Here is a 16,266-nt window from a genome sequence, read left to right as displayed (position 1 = left end):
CCTCCTCCTCTCCCCCTCTCCCCCTCTCCCCCTCACTCTTCTCCGATATAGCAATGGTTACAGCAAGGCCTAGGACAAACACTGATGATTACAGCAAAGTGACATTTGAATTTGTAACTCTATGTACATTGAAATTGTAAGTTAATCATAACAATTTGATTTCTGAAGTTACCAAAACAGCCAGTTGGTTCTCACTTAGGGATCACTTGGTACAGAGTTTTGAAAAAAAAATACTTGGTACAGCGAGAAACTAGGTACTAGATAATTGAGGTGTTCTGTCCCAACCTTCATCATAATGTCTTGTTTAGTCACACTCAGACTTTGCTTTCTTGCTTCATGGAATGCAAATGATTAGCATAAAAGTGCCACCTCAAGAAAAATGCAGAAATCTTATTATCGATTACAGGAGACAACCATGGATTAATTTATCAACATAAGGTTGACCATGAAGCTGTGTACATCACATGTGCTGTACCAAGACTCTCCATCACATATACTTGGTTAGTCGTTGTCAGTTATGGGCAGGTGAGGCCATCACGTAACAGAGATTAATTAAGGGACTCCATGCATGAGCACTCGCTGACTCTGCAATATACAATCAATTAGCCTGCACCTATAGCTAGCACAGCTGCGCAAGGGCATTAGTGTGGCAAACTGTTCCAGCATCATCCCCTGCAGAGACATTAATTTGAGAGCCTAAAATCAGAAAGCCCAAACCTCCATTAATTTGAACCAAGGTGACATATCAAGCAAAGTTATTTATGAAAAATGATGATGATATACAAAAAAATTGGAAGTTCTCATACTGTTCTGCAAGTAGATTACTCTGTGTTTTGAACAATGTTAGGTAGAAAGTGTACTTACAGTGTCCAACCAAACCTCGTGAAACTATTACAAGTTCATCTTCTAATTTTATTATCTAGTTCATCTCTCCGAAACTGATGTTTTCAGTCTCATATATACAATGTAGTAACCCGTGAACTTGCCGAACGGTGTTCCTTAAATACTCCATTTGCAAAACGTCATATATTTGAGGTTCCTATAATCTGTTCGGAAAACATGATAACATAATACTAGCTCTAGCCAGTAGCTGCCAATTTGTTTCTTATGTTGTGCGATTGACTTGCTTCCACATTTGTGTTCTTGCTAGGGACTGTTTAAAATGTTGGGATCAGTTTTGGAGACTGACAGACAATTTAGTACTGCTGGTGCATTTCCTTTTAGTCTTAGGTCATAAAATACTCTTTGCGAACATAAATAGATGATCTCAAATCACCATAGTACTGTGGAAATGGTTTAATGCTACTTCTGGCGTTCTTACTTCAGCATTTGTATGCCCATGCGATGATTTGCTTTGTTGTGATGGAGGCTTTTTTTGCCTTGTCCACCCGAGAGGCCCTTGAGTTTGATTGAATGTCGATTAATTTCCGTTCCAGCAAATTCCGGTACTCCATATGTCCTATTTTCAGCAAAGGTCATGCTGAAATTTTCCGTGAATTTTAGCATGACTTTGCTAAAAATAGGACATATGGGGTACTTGTGACTAATGATGAAAGCTTAGGCTTTTAGGGTGCCTCGGCGTCGAAAAACCCTCAATGATAAAAGCTTAGCTTTTAGGATGCCTCGGTGTCGACAAACCCTAAATGATGAGACCATGATCTTGTTCCTTGATAATAACCAACTTTTTGACCAAACTTTGTTCCTATTTAGAGAGAAACATGGCCAACAACGATCAGGCCGGTGGTTCGGGCGGCAAGGCATTCTGGGAGCTGTCCCAGGAGATGGAGGAACAACGTCACATGTATGAGGACGCCGCCTTCCCCACCGATCCTGAGACCACTGATGGTACCGCCGAGGATGACCCCACTGATGCCACCACTGATGGTGCCACCGAGGATGCCACCACTGATGATGGCGGCGCATGCACAGATGGCAGCCAACAGAAGAGGCAACGGAAGGACCGGCGCCCGACCGTGCTCCGCACCCTCAAGGAGGAAGTTACTGAAGTGGACTCCGACAGGAATCCAACGGCGCCCGAACGAATAGTCAAGGGGTACTCGCTTCAGCTCGGGTGCATTCTCCGGAGCACCGTCTCGATCACACCGAGAACCTGAGGCATCCTGACCGAGGGAATTTGCGCAACCTCCTCTTCACGAAGCTGCACGAACGATACAAGTTCCCCGCTGCTTTTGAAAACACAAGCCTCAAAGGGAATAAAGTGAACAATGCTGCCCTCACGAAGATGAGCAAGGCCCTGTCTACTTGGAAAAGCAATGTGAAGAGAATGATCGAGAAAGGTGAGAGTTATGAGAAGATCAAGGAGAAAAATCCTTCGATCACCCAAGATGACTACAACGACTTCAAGATCAATTGCTCGAGCACCGCAAACTCCCAATCAAGTCAGTGGGGGAAAGAAATGTGGGAGCTAAACTTAGGGGAACACAAACTCGGTCCCGGCGGTTACAAAGTGGCAGAGCCTATATGGTACAAGGAGGACGCGGAGCGTGCCGAGCAAGGCCTACCACCCCGCTTTGAGAAATACAGCGGTAACAAGCAGACCAGGAACTTTGTTAGGGCCCGGTACAAGGAGGACCCGATAACAAAGGAGCTTACCACGGATCCGAAGACCAGGGAGCTTGAGCTTGTTCTGGTAAGGAATACACCCCCGCGTAATTAGCTCCATATGGTTGCATTCTAATTAATGAGGCCAAATTTCTAAATGGTTCACATTCCTTCCGCAGGCGACTGAAAGCAGTAGCGCGGGGTCGACTAGGAGCAACCCTTGGGACACCACTCTAAATAGGGTGTTGAATGTAATGAAGAACAAGGATGAGATCAGTAAGCCGACGTCAGCTGGTCGTGTGGCCGGCAAAGGCTTGTCCATAAAATTGGGGTCATACTATACCACTGGTGTGCGAAAGGAGAAAAAGACCAGCTCGGAAAGCCAGGCGCGCGAGGTTCAAGAACTCAAGGCACAGGTGGTGCGGATTCCGGAGATTGTCCAAGAGCAAGTGGAACAACGACTCGGAGCGACAATCACCGCCATTGTGCCTACCTTGATCCAGGGGTTGAGTGCGTGGATTGCGGGCGGCCAATAGGGGCCGCCCCCGATTCCTAGCTTCACGGCCAGCAACTCGCAGAATGCGATGGCGGGGCCATTGGTGTCTCTGGCGGAGGCGGCATTGGTGTCTCTGATGCCGGCACGGGAGCTTAATGCACCCGGGTGTACGCCGGCCGGCACCTCTGCAGCAAGCGGCCCCTCCGTCAACTGTACGCCCGCCGTTGGCGGTGCCTCGACATTAGCCGAGCTCGACGCCATCATCATGGTAACTAATTAAGTCTCTCTCGGCCGAGGACTTCATCTCCTTGCCTTTGACTGGGCATCCCTAACGCCCTACATGTTTTCGCAGGGCGCCGCCGACGTTCCGTGCACTCTCCTGCACTTCGTGAACAACGAGTTGGTCGATGTCTCCAAGGGCCAAATCGTTCAACCGGGCAACCCATTGTTCCACGGTACCCAGATGCCACCCGACTTGTTTAGGGTTCAACTGGTTCAGGTGCTTCCAGGCTGCGACGAGTTGTTACCTCCGATTCGACCCGTCGGGGCCGACGATGATGACGTGATGACCCTCAGTGCCTGCCTGAGCTGGCCCCTGCTTTCGCCGAAGAGCCAGATTCGTTTGGGGGCGGGGGACACCAACCCAAAGACAACACCGCCAGTCGTGCCGGTGCCAAGTCGGCCCCATGGCAAGACCGCCGCAACGGTGCCGGACATCCCTATGCCACTGGATCCAAACATGCATATGGCACAGGATCAGAACGACTACGATGACAATACATTTGGCAACGTCGATCAGTACTTTGCCGAACATGGGTATGATGGCGACTTCATGGGGGCTCCTTCTCAAGAACCCAACCCAACAAAAGACGTGCGCGATCTAGCTGGTACCGCCGAGAAGCCAAGTTGCAACAGGCGTCGTCTGCCGTTCAGCTCTCAGGAGACGCCTCCAGCTGCCGACTTCACCGAGCCTCAGATAGGCGAGGTGCGAAATATTATCAGCCCAAACACACTCAAGAAGGCGGTCTGTGAGCAGAACTCGATCCCATTACAGGAGAAGAAGAAGGCACGCAAAAGAAAGACTAACAAGGGTGCGAGCTAGCCGGCACCGAGTACGATCCGTGCTCAGTACGGGCCACCTTCACCTGAGGATATCTCGAGGAGGGTGCATGTGGTGGGTAGGGCGATGCTACCGACAAATATGCTCAATGCTGCAACCGGTGCTATGCGGAGTCTACATGACAATGTTCTTTCTTTGGAGAAGCGGCGTCTCAGAGAGAAGGATGTGGCATACCCGGTTTTCGCGGCCAAGGTGCCAGAGGGCAAGGGCTTTGTGGATAACTCCATCGGGAGTACGATCGTCCTGCGGTTTGATGACATCCACGCTATGATGAACCTTCATCCGCTGCACTACACCTTCGTTCGGCTATTTTCGCTCATTATGGAGATGCGGATCATTCGCGACAAGACCCCGGACATCGTGATAGTCGACCCCTTCTACATGCGTGCCAAGATGTTGGGCAGCGCTGGGGACCGGCAAGTCGCGAGTTCTTACCTCGAAGGTGTCATTCTGGCAAACCAAGATAAGGATAACTTCCTCGTGCCTTACTTTCCCGAGTAAGTCCTCCCCTCAACCGGCCCGTAACATATGAATTCTTAGATTTCGATCGCTTTTCTTTTAACATTCTGTGTTTTCTGCAGTGACACACATTGCACACTCATCCTCCTAAGCCCCAAATATTCCATGGCCACGTATTTCGACCCGGACCGTCACTCGAACGTAGACTACAAAAATGTCAAGAAGGTTCTTGATGATGTTCTCCCCGGCTACGCCAAATCTGGAGGCACCTTCACCAGGCCTATTCGTAAGTACGGCAAGCACGTGTTGTCCCACAATACGACGTTCTGCTGCGTCAAGATGCCGCCTGTCGGTCAGAAGGGTGCCTACTACGCCATCCATCACATGCGGGCGATCGTACGGGACCATCATCAACTTCTGCTACCGAGTAAACTCAAAGATTGGGCAAAGAGCGTGTCGGCAATCCAGGACGCGGACCTCCGACAAGAATTCTTTCGCATCCAGTCGGAGTTTGCGGAAATCATCCATCAAGATGTCCTTCGTACCTCGGGGCAGTTCTACCTCAGAAATCAACCGTCCAACAGTGACATCGACACAATGCTACAAATGTAGGCTGAGAACGCCCGTTCTTTCATGACTCCCACGATAGACGGCGGCTTCATCCACGCTCCGGTCCCTTGAGTCGAGTCGAAAGCAGTGATGCTGTGTCTAGTTCTGAAACATCGATTGGCTCATGTTGTAATTAAACTTTAATGAACTTGTAGTATGTCTCTTTGGTTTCGAGAGTCGTTCAACTTAGATGTAATCGATGCTATTAATGTCTTGCTTTTCTCTTCCGATGGTTCTGTTGCATACTTATATATTGCTGATGTATTGTCTGTGAATTGGTACTAACGTTTCGTTTGGCTAGTGCATAGCGATGCCGACGTATGTCGTGTACAAGGGTAAGGTTCCCGGAGTCTACGACAACTGGGAGGAGTGTCAGAGACAGGTTCACCAATTCAGCGGTAACAGTTACAAAGGGTACACCACTAGGGCCGAGGCCGAATCTAGATACGCCCGCTATCTAGCGGGAGAGGGGAGGGAGCGTTGGAGGAACCGGATGAAGACGAGTTTCATCATGATGATGCTCATCGTGATGACCGCAGCTCTCTTCTATGTGATGGTAGTTTAGATGATCGATATCGACTTGTAATGTGAAGACAAACTCGCTACTCGCGGTCTCGAGACTTGTAGTATAATGTTCTATCTTTGTTCGATCTTTTCAATTCGGAGACTAATATGATGAATTGTATTTAGAGACTAATCTTCTATTGTATTCGATGAATCTGTTGTTGATGTGTGCTGTCTATATTTTGTCCAATTATACATTTTGTAACCTGTGCAAAAAACAGAAAATAAAAAAATAAAAAACCCTAATATTCATACTAATGGTGCATCACACCACAGTGCGCCATTAGTATGCCAAAGGATACTAATGGCGCATCATTAGACAATGCACCATTAGTATGCCGAAGTTACTAATGGCGCATCTTGCTGTTGTGCGCCATTAGTATGCCAAAGCACCTGGGTATACATGGCCCCCTGGGAGGCATACTAATGGCGCACTATTCTATATACTAATGGCGCATCAAGTGGTGCGCCATTAGTATACCAAATACTAATGGCGCACCAGTGGTGCGCCATTAGTAAAATATACTAATGGCGTGGCACTAATGGCGCACCACTGATGCGCCATTAATGGCCAAATTAGGTGTGCCATTAGTAGGCCTTTTCCTAGTAGTGTGAGCCCCAGCTCCCAGCCATAGCCAAAGACACACACTTATTCTCCTCTGGTCCCTTCCTTCTATCGGCACCACTCCAACCATGGCCTCCTGGTGCTCCGAAGCTCTCTTGGACGTACTGTCATAGGAGCAGACGAGGCACATCGGTGGCTCCGCTCCGGACGCGCTCCAAAGCTCTCTTTGATGTACTGTCGCAAGAGCAAATGAAGGAGATCGGCGGCACCCCCCACCCGCCCTCTGCCGCTACGACTATGAAGCCGGCGCGCGTGCGCAAGCGCAGCCGGCAATGAGGAAGAGTAGTACACGGTAGGTCACCGCTGCTCTGGTCCCAGGAAGTCAACGCCAAGCTTGGTGGGGTAAACCTGGGCGGCCGATTAGCCGCTTGACGGCGACGTGGAGGCGGAAATCTTCATAACCTTGTGCTCCGGAGGAGGACGTTATCGAGGAGAAGGAGGAGGCAAAGGCAATGGCAGGCTTTCTCGGGTTCATGGCCAGACATGGTGGTCGGGCGCCGGCGATCGTTTAGATTAGGTTTACAGTAGGTTTTAGTATGGTTTGTGCGAAATATGTAATGAATATCGTCCAGTTTGTAGGAAAAGCTTTCGAAATGTAATGAATTTCATCCAGTTAATTTGAAATTTGCTTTTGCATGAATTTCGTCTAGTTAGTTCATATAGTTGTCGAAATGTATGCGAGCAGCATTGGATGGCATCCATCAGTGTCCTCGGACAGATGCCGGTGTAAATTTGTGGGCCAGTGCTGGAGATGCCCTAGCTATCATGCTATAATCGCTAACAATGCTCCATTGTTTGGCAGGGAATAGTTATCCCTCGATCGAAATCAGATCCGCGGTGTTTCGCACTCCTCCCGCGTAAGAGTGTAAACTCTTGCTTACATAAAAATGGAGCAAGTGGACGGCACTGTAGCACGTCATATCACTCAAACTAGCCCGCCTAACAAGCGAGAAAGCACCGCCCTCGTCATTTTGTTCTGGATTTCTATCAATCAATCGCGCGAAAATGTCACGCTTCGCAAGTTCTAAAGGAAAAGGCGGCACACTTACGACTCGTATGCGTCCCACCCCCAACAGTCTGGCTCGCACGCCGCTCACTAGAGAGGACACGCGTTGTCTTGGAATTTCACTAACATGTGGGACTGTAATTGAATAAATCATCGATAGCCGAAATCTAATCGCTCGGGGGTCGTCGGCTGAGAAGAGAGAAACGGGGGAGGGAGAAGAGATCGCCCGCCCATCGCACACAGACTCCAAGAAATATATGGTGATAATGTGAGGTGGGCCATGCTGGAGTCCGGACCGCTTCCGGAGCCCGCTCTGACCGCCCTGGCCCCTCAAGACGCAAGCTGCCCGCCGCATGCATAGCAAGTAGTACCCTCTTATGTGGAGGAGAGAGAGGCATTGACAAAGTCAAGGAGTAACAGTGGAGACAATAGCTTTCATCAAAAATAAACAATGAATACTCGTTGCTCGTCCTCTATATCGGAAAGAATACTTTCATTCGCCGACATGTGGGACGTCGACCATCCTGGTCCACCTGCCATGCACAATATTATCCTGGTCTACCCCGATCTTATCGCAGGCCCAACCTTTCCCACTACAAGTTGTTCGGACGAAGGAACCATCATGACTTCGTTGAATTCCGCTTCTTCAAGAAAACTTACTGTACCCGCAATACTGCTACCACCCGTGAAGACTGGACGGCACTATACCACGTCATATCACTAAAACACACTACGCCAAACTAGCCCACCTAGGTCGGGAGTACGTCTCTACACTGCTATGATTTTGTGGTGTACGTCTCTGTACTTTTGCTACGATTTTCCTACCCTATGAACCAAATGAGGCCTAAATGTATCCGTGTCGACTATTGGTTGATCGATCACTAAGCCTACAATTTTAGGAGCTAGGGCTATTGGTCGATCGATGACGGATAAGTATAAGCGTACCACGAGCTCATCAGCCCCAACATTTCTCTTCGGTGACTGTTTTGCAAGTACTATAGCTCGCATAGTAGCTAGCCTACTAACACCAAGAATCATCAAACAAGCCCTGCTGATATGATAAACAGTTCAAACTTACATCTAAGCATGCCTCGGAGAGGGTTCGCATGATTCACTATCAAACAAAAGTAGCAAGTACCGCCCACACAAGACAGTGCACTAGCCCTAAGATGGTTTGATAACACGCATTGTTCTGGTAATTAAACATAGGGCAATGCAAACTACCCTAAAGGATTAGCGCGACCAACTATTTCTTGTGATCGATCTCTCGGGCAATGACCACAGCACGGACAGCGGCATGGGAATCGATCCCTAGGGCGATGTCCACAGGACTGACCACAACATCGGAATCGATCTCTGGGGTGATGTCCACAGGATGGACAGTGGCATCGGAACCGATCTCCGGGGCGATGCCAACAGGACGGACCGCGACATCAAAAACGATCTCTAGGGCGTTGTCCACAGGACGGGCCCTAACATCGGAATCATCAAGGACGTCCACCGGCACCTGCACAACCCTAACATATTAGCAAGCACATTGCAAATAATCAAAAACCACAACTATGGTAATAAGCCATTCTTTTTTACCTTGTGTAGCTCACCGGGGGATCTCATCCCTCCGGGGGGCCATCTCCTCGTCCTCGATGGGGGCCATCACCTTGCCAGGGGAGTACTGCTTCTCAACAGCAACTATCTCCTCAAACTCGGCCTTGAGCGTCGCATAGGTGGCCATCAGAGTTTCTGGGGTAGGCACGGTGGGGCCCTTGCTGTTCTTACAACTTTCTTTGAGGAGTTCGTCCGCCAATGTCATCAACTCTTTGGCCGATGCTTGTTTCTTGGAGTTCTTCGTTTCCATGGGTTAGCCCGCCTGTCACATCCCTAGTTCTGGTATGACCTAGACTAGCTAGTCATGTGTGCATCATGTTTAAATTTCAATGAATTTGAAATGGGGACATGTGAAAGCCTCAGAAATCATTTCTGAAAATGACCAAGATAAAAATTTCTTCAAATAGGTCCAAGAAAATGTTCATGTTTCTCCTGAAAATATTGGCCAGAGGTAAAATTGAAACCAGTACTTTTAGGAGCTCATAAATATTTATTTTGGGCATTTGGAGTTAATGCAACAACTATTTGCATTGGATTTATATTTGCTATATATTTAATATAAGTCCAATGATTCTGTAAATTTGTGTGGGGCTCTGGAATAGCTCAACTAGCCCACACAATATTTATTAGAAGTAGTAAATTTGATTTAGTTTGAAAACTAAATCAAAAACAAATTACAGAAAATAGAAAACAAAACAGAAAATATAAAATAGAGCAGAAGGACTTACCTGCACCCACCTGCGGCCCGCTACTGTAGCTTGCTGGCAGCCCAGCTGGCGGCCCAGCCCACCAGCGCCCCCTTGTCATCTTCCTCCTCTGCCAGGAGGACAACCAGGTGCGTGGCGAGCGCCGACGCTGCTCTGGCCACCTCCTGCTTCTCCGGCCCCTTCTAGCAACGCCACGGAGACGCCTCGAAGCCCCTGTTCCCTCTCTCTCACTCGCCGTTCTCCCTCTCGTCCTCTGGCTCTCTCGCACGGAACCACCGAGCGCTGTCGTCGCCGCCGCTGAGCACAACCGCGGCCATCGCCTCTCCCTCGCCTCTCTGTGCTGTCCAGAGGCTCCACCTAGACGCCAAGGAGCCCCAAGACGAAGCTCGCGCCTGCGGGACGCGTGATGCGATGCCGCCATCGTCGTCTTCGGCCTCGGCCGCCGTGGATCGCCGTCGTCGTATTCGCGGCAACCAAAGCTTCCCCGAGCTCATTGAGCTGCTCTGCAAGTCCGCCGTGAGCCCATTGAGCTGCCCCGCGAGCGCCCGAAGCAGCCGTCCGCCATGGCCGGCGAGCTCCGTTCCCCCGAGCACCTCCGCCTCGTGTAGTAGCTCCGACGTGCTCCTGCTGCCCTTTAGGTGCTGCCTAGCACCTCCGTTCACTCGCCTACGAGCTACAGCACCGCGCCCGTGCTTAGCCGAGCTCAGGCCGCCGCTGTCGTCCTTGCCGTCGCCGCTGTAGTCCACCCCGGCACCACCCACGGTCACCAACCGATGCGCCTCGATGCGCTGCATCTGTAGAGCCCAGCCGCGTGAGCTCTAGTCGCCGGAGATGGCCGGACAAGGAGCGATGCCGCATCCTGCTTAGCACCGGCGGCTAATCGCCGGTTAGCTCATGTGGCAGTCATTAGATTAGGGCTAACTAACCCTGTTAGTCTAACACTAGACGCTGACAGTGGGACCCACCTGTTAGTTTACTGCTTAACAAAAATAACTAGATTAGTTATTTAAAACAGTAGGCCCACGCGTCAGTTTTGACCAAGTTGACGTGGACTTTGACCTGGCCCACATGTCAGCGACTCTAACTAGCCCTGAGTCACTGACCAGTGGACCCCATTGGTCAGGTTTGACCTGGACCAGCCCTGTTGACCCTGCTGACGTCACAGTGACGTAGTGCTGACGTAGCAATGCCTTTTCTGGATTTATTTTTATTCAGAAAATTACAGAAAATAGTGCTAACTTCTAAAAATCATATAAATTAATCTATAACTCCAAATGAAATAATTTATATATGAAAAATGATCAGCAAAATCCAATCTATCCACCTGTACTATTTTCATGCATGCTAGAACAACTTATATCTGTTGTTTAGCACAAATCATATAATGGCATTTAAACCCTCACATATGGAGTTTGAATTTGAATCTTGGATTCAAACCAACTCCATTTAACTTGCTGCTAGTTGCATTAGCTCAAACCACAGCATATTGCCATGTCACATTCATGCATCATATTGTGCATTGCATTGGTTATGTTCTTCCTTGTTTGCCGGTATTTGTCCCCTCTGAGTAGACGACGTTCCGACGATGAGTTCGATGACACCAATGAAGAACTATATTATGTTCAGAAGTGCCAGGCAAGCAAACCCCCCTTGTTCATTCCGATAAAATCCCACTCTCTCGCTCCTGCTCTCTTTTACTGCATTAGGACAACAACGATTCATCTGTTACTTGCTGCGGTAGCTGAACCCCTTTATCCTCTGCATGACCTGTCATTGCCACAGTAAATAGATGAAACCCACTAGCATGAGTAGGAGTTGTTTGAGCCATGATGTGCCTACTCATTCATGCTTGTTTGTCATGCCTGCTACTGCTTTGAGTTGAGTCAGGTCTGATTCATCGGGGATGAATTGGAATGTGGTGAACATGTCCTACTGTTGAGAGCTAAGTGTGTGAACACGATTTGGTAAAGGTAGCGGTGAGATGCCATGTAGGAGTACATGGTGGGTTTTCTCATTGCAGCCGTCCTCAGGAACTGAGTTCTGTGTTTGTGATCCATGAACAGCTACCACCACACATTGGGATCCTTAATTAACTCTCTCGACTTATTAATCAACTCGATCTTTGTCCAGGAGTTGCAACTAGTTTCTGGTGTTTGTAGGTAGTGTTAGTAGTCTACCAAGTGGCACCCGGTACAGGTGGGCTTGGGACAGACTAGGCACAGTGGCACGGTGTACCAAGCGTAGATCCACCCGTCGAGGTGGGCTTGGGAACCCTGCACACATCATTTGGGGCCGTGAGCGACACCCCGGCCGGATCTCCTTGCGGATGGAAACCGAATAGGCGATAAACCTGGACGAGAGACTTGTGTGGTTAGTCAGGTCATGGCCGACACCCTCGCTGGGCTTCCGCTTGAAGGTTGCCGAGTACATGTCGTGTAAACGGCGGTAAGTGGTGAGAGCGTGTGTGAAGAAGTACACCCCTGCAGGGTTAACATTATCTATTCGAATAGTCGTGTCCGCGGTAAAGGACTTCTGGGTTGCCTGTACAGTTCATAGACAAGTGAAAGTGGATACTCTAAAATACGCAAGATAAGCATGAGTGCTATGGATGGCATTCTCGTAGGGAGACGGGAGCGGATCCATAGTGGTGTATTGATATGGTGAATATGTGGACTCGTGTGCGCCACCTCAAAAGAGTTACTTGTAGTCGTAGTTCAGGATAGCCACCGAGTCAAAGCTGGCTTGCTGCAGTTAAACCCCACCACCCCTTTGTTGATAATGATGCATATGTAGTTAGTTCTGATGTAAGTCTTGCTGGGTACATTTGTACTCATGTTGCTTAATTTATGTTTTTGCAGAGAGACATCAGTCTCGCTAGTAGTACCGCGTGGACTTCGACGTTTAGCTTGTTACCTCAGCTACGATCTTGTGCCCTCGGCAGGATCTGGTAGATAGTTAGGCTTCTCAGCCTTTTTCATTTGTAGATGTCTGTAGTCAGACATGTTGAGCTTCCGCTTGTGCTTTGACTTGTATGCTCTGAATGTTGGGTCATGAGACTCATATTTGTAATATCTCGCTCCTCGGAGCCTATTGAATAAATACTTGAGTCGTAGAGTCATGTTGTGATGCCATGTTGTATCTGCACATATCGAGCATATTGTGTGTATGTTAATGAAATGCTTGGTATGTGTGGGATCTGACTATCTAGTTGTTAATCCTTAGTAGCCTCTCTTACCGGGAAATGTCTCCTAGTGTTTCCACTGAGCCATGGTAGCTTGCTACTGCTTCGGAACACTTAGGCTGGCCGGCATGTGTCCTTCTTCGTTCATGTGTCTGTCCCCTCGGGGAAATGTCACGCGATGAATTCCGGAGTCCTGTTAGCCCGCTACAGCCCGGTTCACCAGAGTCCTGCTAGCCCAGTGCTACAGCCTGGATTCACTCGCTGATGACCGACACGTTCGTTGTTGGGTCATGTATGCTTGTCCCTGTAGGTTAGTGCCACTTTGGGTTCACGACTAGCCATGTCAGCCCGGGTTCTTTGTCATATGGATGCTAGCGGCACTATCATATACGTGAGCCAAAAGGCACAAACGGTCCCGGGCCAGGTAAGGTGGCACCCGTGGGAATACCATGCGTGAGGCCGCAAAGTGATATGATGTGTTACATGCTAGATCGGTGTGACTTAGGATCGGGGTCCTAACAGCTTTGGTATCAGAGCTTGACTGCCTGTAGGATTACCAAGCCAAACTGGTCGAAGTTGAGTCTAGAAATTCTTTAGTTATATAAGGGAATTGATTGTGGTTGGGAACATAAGGCTCTTTTTACTCCTTATACCTTATGCCTTCTGATCCGAGTCATCTTATCTTTCCTACGGGGTTAAGAACTATGCTTCTTGTCTATCTATCAGGATCACGTGTTACTAATCCGTAGACTTATAGTATTGATGGATTTAAGCCTCAGTTCAGTTCCTACTATCTCCGTGTATTGATAGTTGATCTCAAAACCTTGATATTATGATGATCGAGTGGTTATGCCACCATTTTGTAGCATGTCTTAAATCTTTTGAGCATTTACAGCCGTTATGTTGTCCGAGTCATCCCAGGTTTCTAAATAGTCTGATGCATTTGCAAATCCCCCTTTCCCTCCCTGATGTTTCTTTGTGCCAGGTTAATCACACTAATTGCTGAGTTGAGGTATTGTATTACCTCGACATATATGTTGGAGTTATTATTATGACCCTAGGTGTCTATAGGGGATCATCTAGTAATCTAGCCATGTTCGTGTTTCCAGTGTGATGATTCTGGCCATCATTCTCGAAAGCATCCTGTGATGCCAACTAGTTAGTAGGTATTCTACTTCTGGGTTTTGAACCCGAGATTTACCCTACTTACCTCATGTTGATAGTGATTGCTAGTTCCTTTAGGATACTAGTAACCTTTGCGTTAGTCCTCGAGGTTTGTGGTATTTCCTTCTTCCAAATACTATGAACCACTTATGGCAGAAGTTCCTTGAACCAAGAGATCACAACAAGAATGCTCTCGATGAGTTCTCGATTCTATGTTGATACTCTGCCAGTCCTACCTCTCTGCATGGATTACCCGGAAGAAACTTGTTGAACTTGGTTCAACATACTAATCTATGCATCCACAACTCAGAAAACCGTATGTTTCTTTGAGTTGTCCCTCTTTAGTTGTATTCTGACCTTTCTCTATCAGTTGATAGTCAAGAGTATGCGTGCATTCATTCATTGATGCCTATTACTCTTGTGGTCCGTCAAGCCATTCTATCCCGGAATGACTAGGAGAAACAAACTCCAGTACCTCATCCACATCCAGGATTGGGTCAAAGTAGTTATACCTCGCAGATCAAAATGCAATCCAACTTCTGGTTTGTTCTACCTTAAGGTATTATCATCTTTATATCAGGAATGTCATGGGAATTGCACACCATCCTATGAACTCTTGATACAGTGATACTTCTCGCACTCATTATTCATTTCTCGGCTTCCGTGTTGTTGCAACCGGAATGCCGACGGATGAACTATGATGTGTGAAATCAATACTCATAGCAACCTTGTTGCTTGGTTGTTAAAGGACAATAATTTCATTCTTAGCGTGTTGGTTATTGAAACATCATTCTAAGATTGATCATGCTACCTAGTCCATTCTCCTGGTGCACTCCTCGATCGATGAGTTAGGATTATTTCAAATCTTCGCTCTATTGATCATATCGTCTTGCCCTGAAAAGCAAGATTGTTCTCGAGCTTAGTAACATATCGGTAGTTCGTGATTTCCCGAATATCTTCTCGGAAGTATTACCAGGTTCTCACCTGACCCTTATGTTGAGCTCGTGATCAAGTTGGTTTATTCCTATAAACCACGCTTTCTCCAAGAATCTGTGTTGGATACCCCTGAGCTAGTTGGTTAAGCTAAACAACAACTTGGAGAGCTAGAAGATAAAGGCTTCTCCGACTTAGTTCATATTAAGGGATATCTTGTATGTATGTTGAAGAAAGATGTTGTCTTCATCGATTGGTCCCTGTGATCAGTTAATGGACCTATCATCTTACCCAATCTTTGATTTGAGTATGCGCTATCGTCGAATCAAATCAGAACCAACGATGTTCGTAATGTTGTCTTACTCGTGGTTGATCCCTCGAGCATACACCATTACATCTTTGGTCTGACCAATACTATCACATTGTTCACATAATGGTGGAAGTCCAGTGATATGGAAATTCCGATGAGTTGTTGTTGAGCCCATCAGTGGCATTTTGTCTCCTCCATGATTCGTGTTGAACATCCAGCTAGTGTTGGAAACTTTGTAAGCATTACCTTCGTGTTCCGCTCATGAGGTATATGTTTTGGTGAAAGAAGTGACTTTCTCCAAGTTCACGTCCATTAAGTGTAAGTTGCCGTCGTGTATTCGACAAAGATTGTTTTTGCTTCCTTTGGAATCATCCCAAGTCAGTCATGCATGTGCGAAGTATACATTGGATTGTGAGATTATCTACCTCCATTCTATATGTGTCCCTAGCACGCCAAGCCACTGATTAACTTGCTCAAGGATAAGAAGTTCATCGATAAGTGCACAAGGACTTCGATATCCTCGATGATGGTTCCGCACCTGAACTCGGTAGTGTTTATTGTAAGACTACCATGGGATAATGTTTGTCTGGGACAACGTGTTCACATGTTTGTAGCAGAACCAGCTCATCCCTTGGAGTTTGCTATCGTAGTTCATTTCCCGAGAATCTCGCAACGTCATCTCGTCGATTTGTGTTGCAAACTTTCATTTTTCTTTCTAGATTTGATGAGTCTGGAATATCCTGACACCAACCAGATCTGAATCTCAGGCAGATATGATGGTTGGAACGTTTCCCAAGAGCTACAATATTGGTCTCTCTATAACCGGTAAAGTGGATGTCGTGGCCAACACACCCAGCTGGAAGACCTGTTATTGTAATATCTTGATTGAAGAAGTTGGCCACCTCCCCATAAGGACTTCGTAGGA

Source organism: Triticum dicoccoides, chromosome 2B (genome assembly GCF_002162155.2).
Source record: "Triticum dicoccoides isolate Atlit2015 ecotype Zavitan chromosome 2B, WEW_v2.0, whole genome shotgun sequence".
Lineage (NCBI taxonomy): Eukaryota > Viridiplantae > Streptophyta > Magnoliopsida > Poales > Poaceae > Triticum > Triticum dicoccoides.
Note: the sequence above shows the minus strand (reverse complement) of the source record.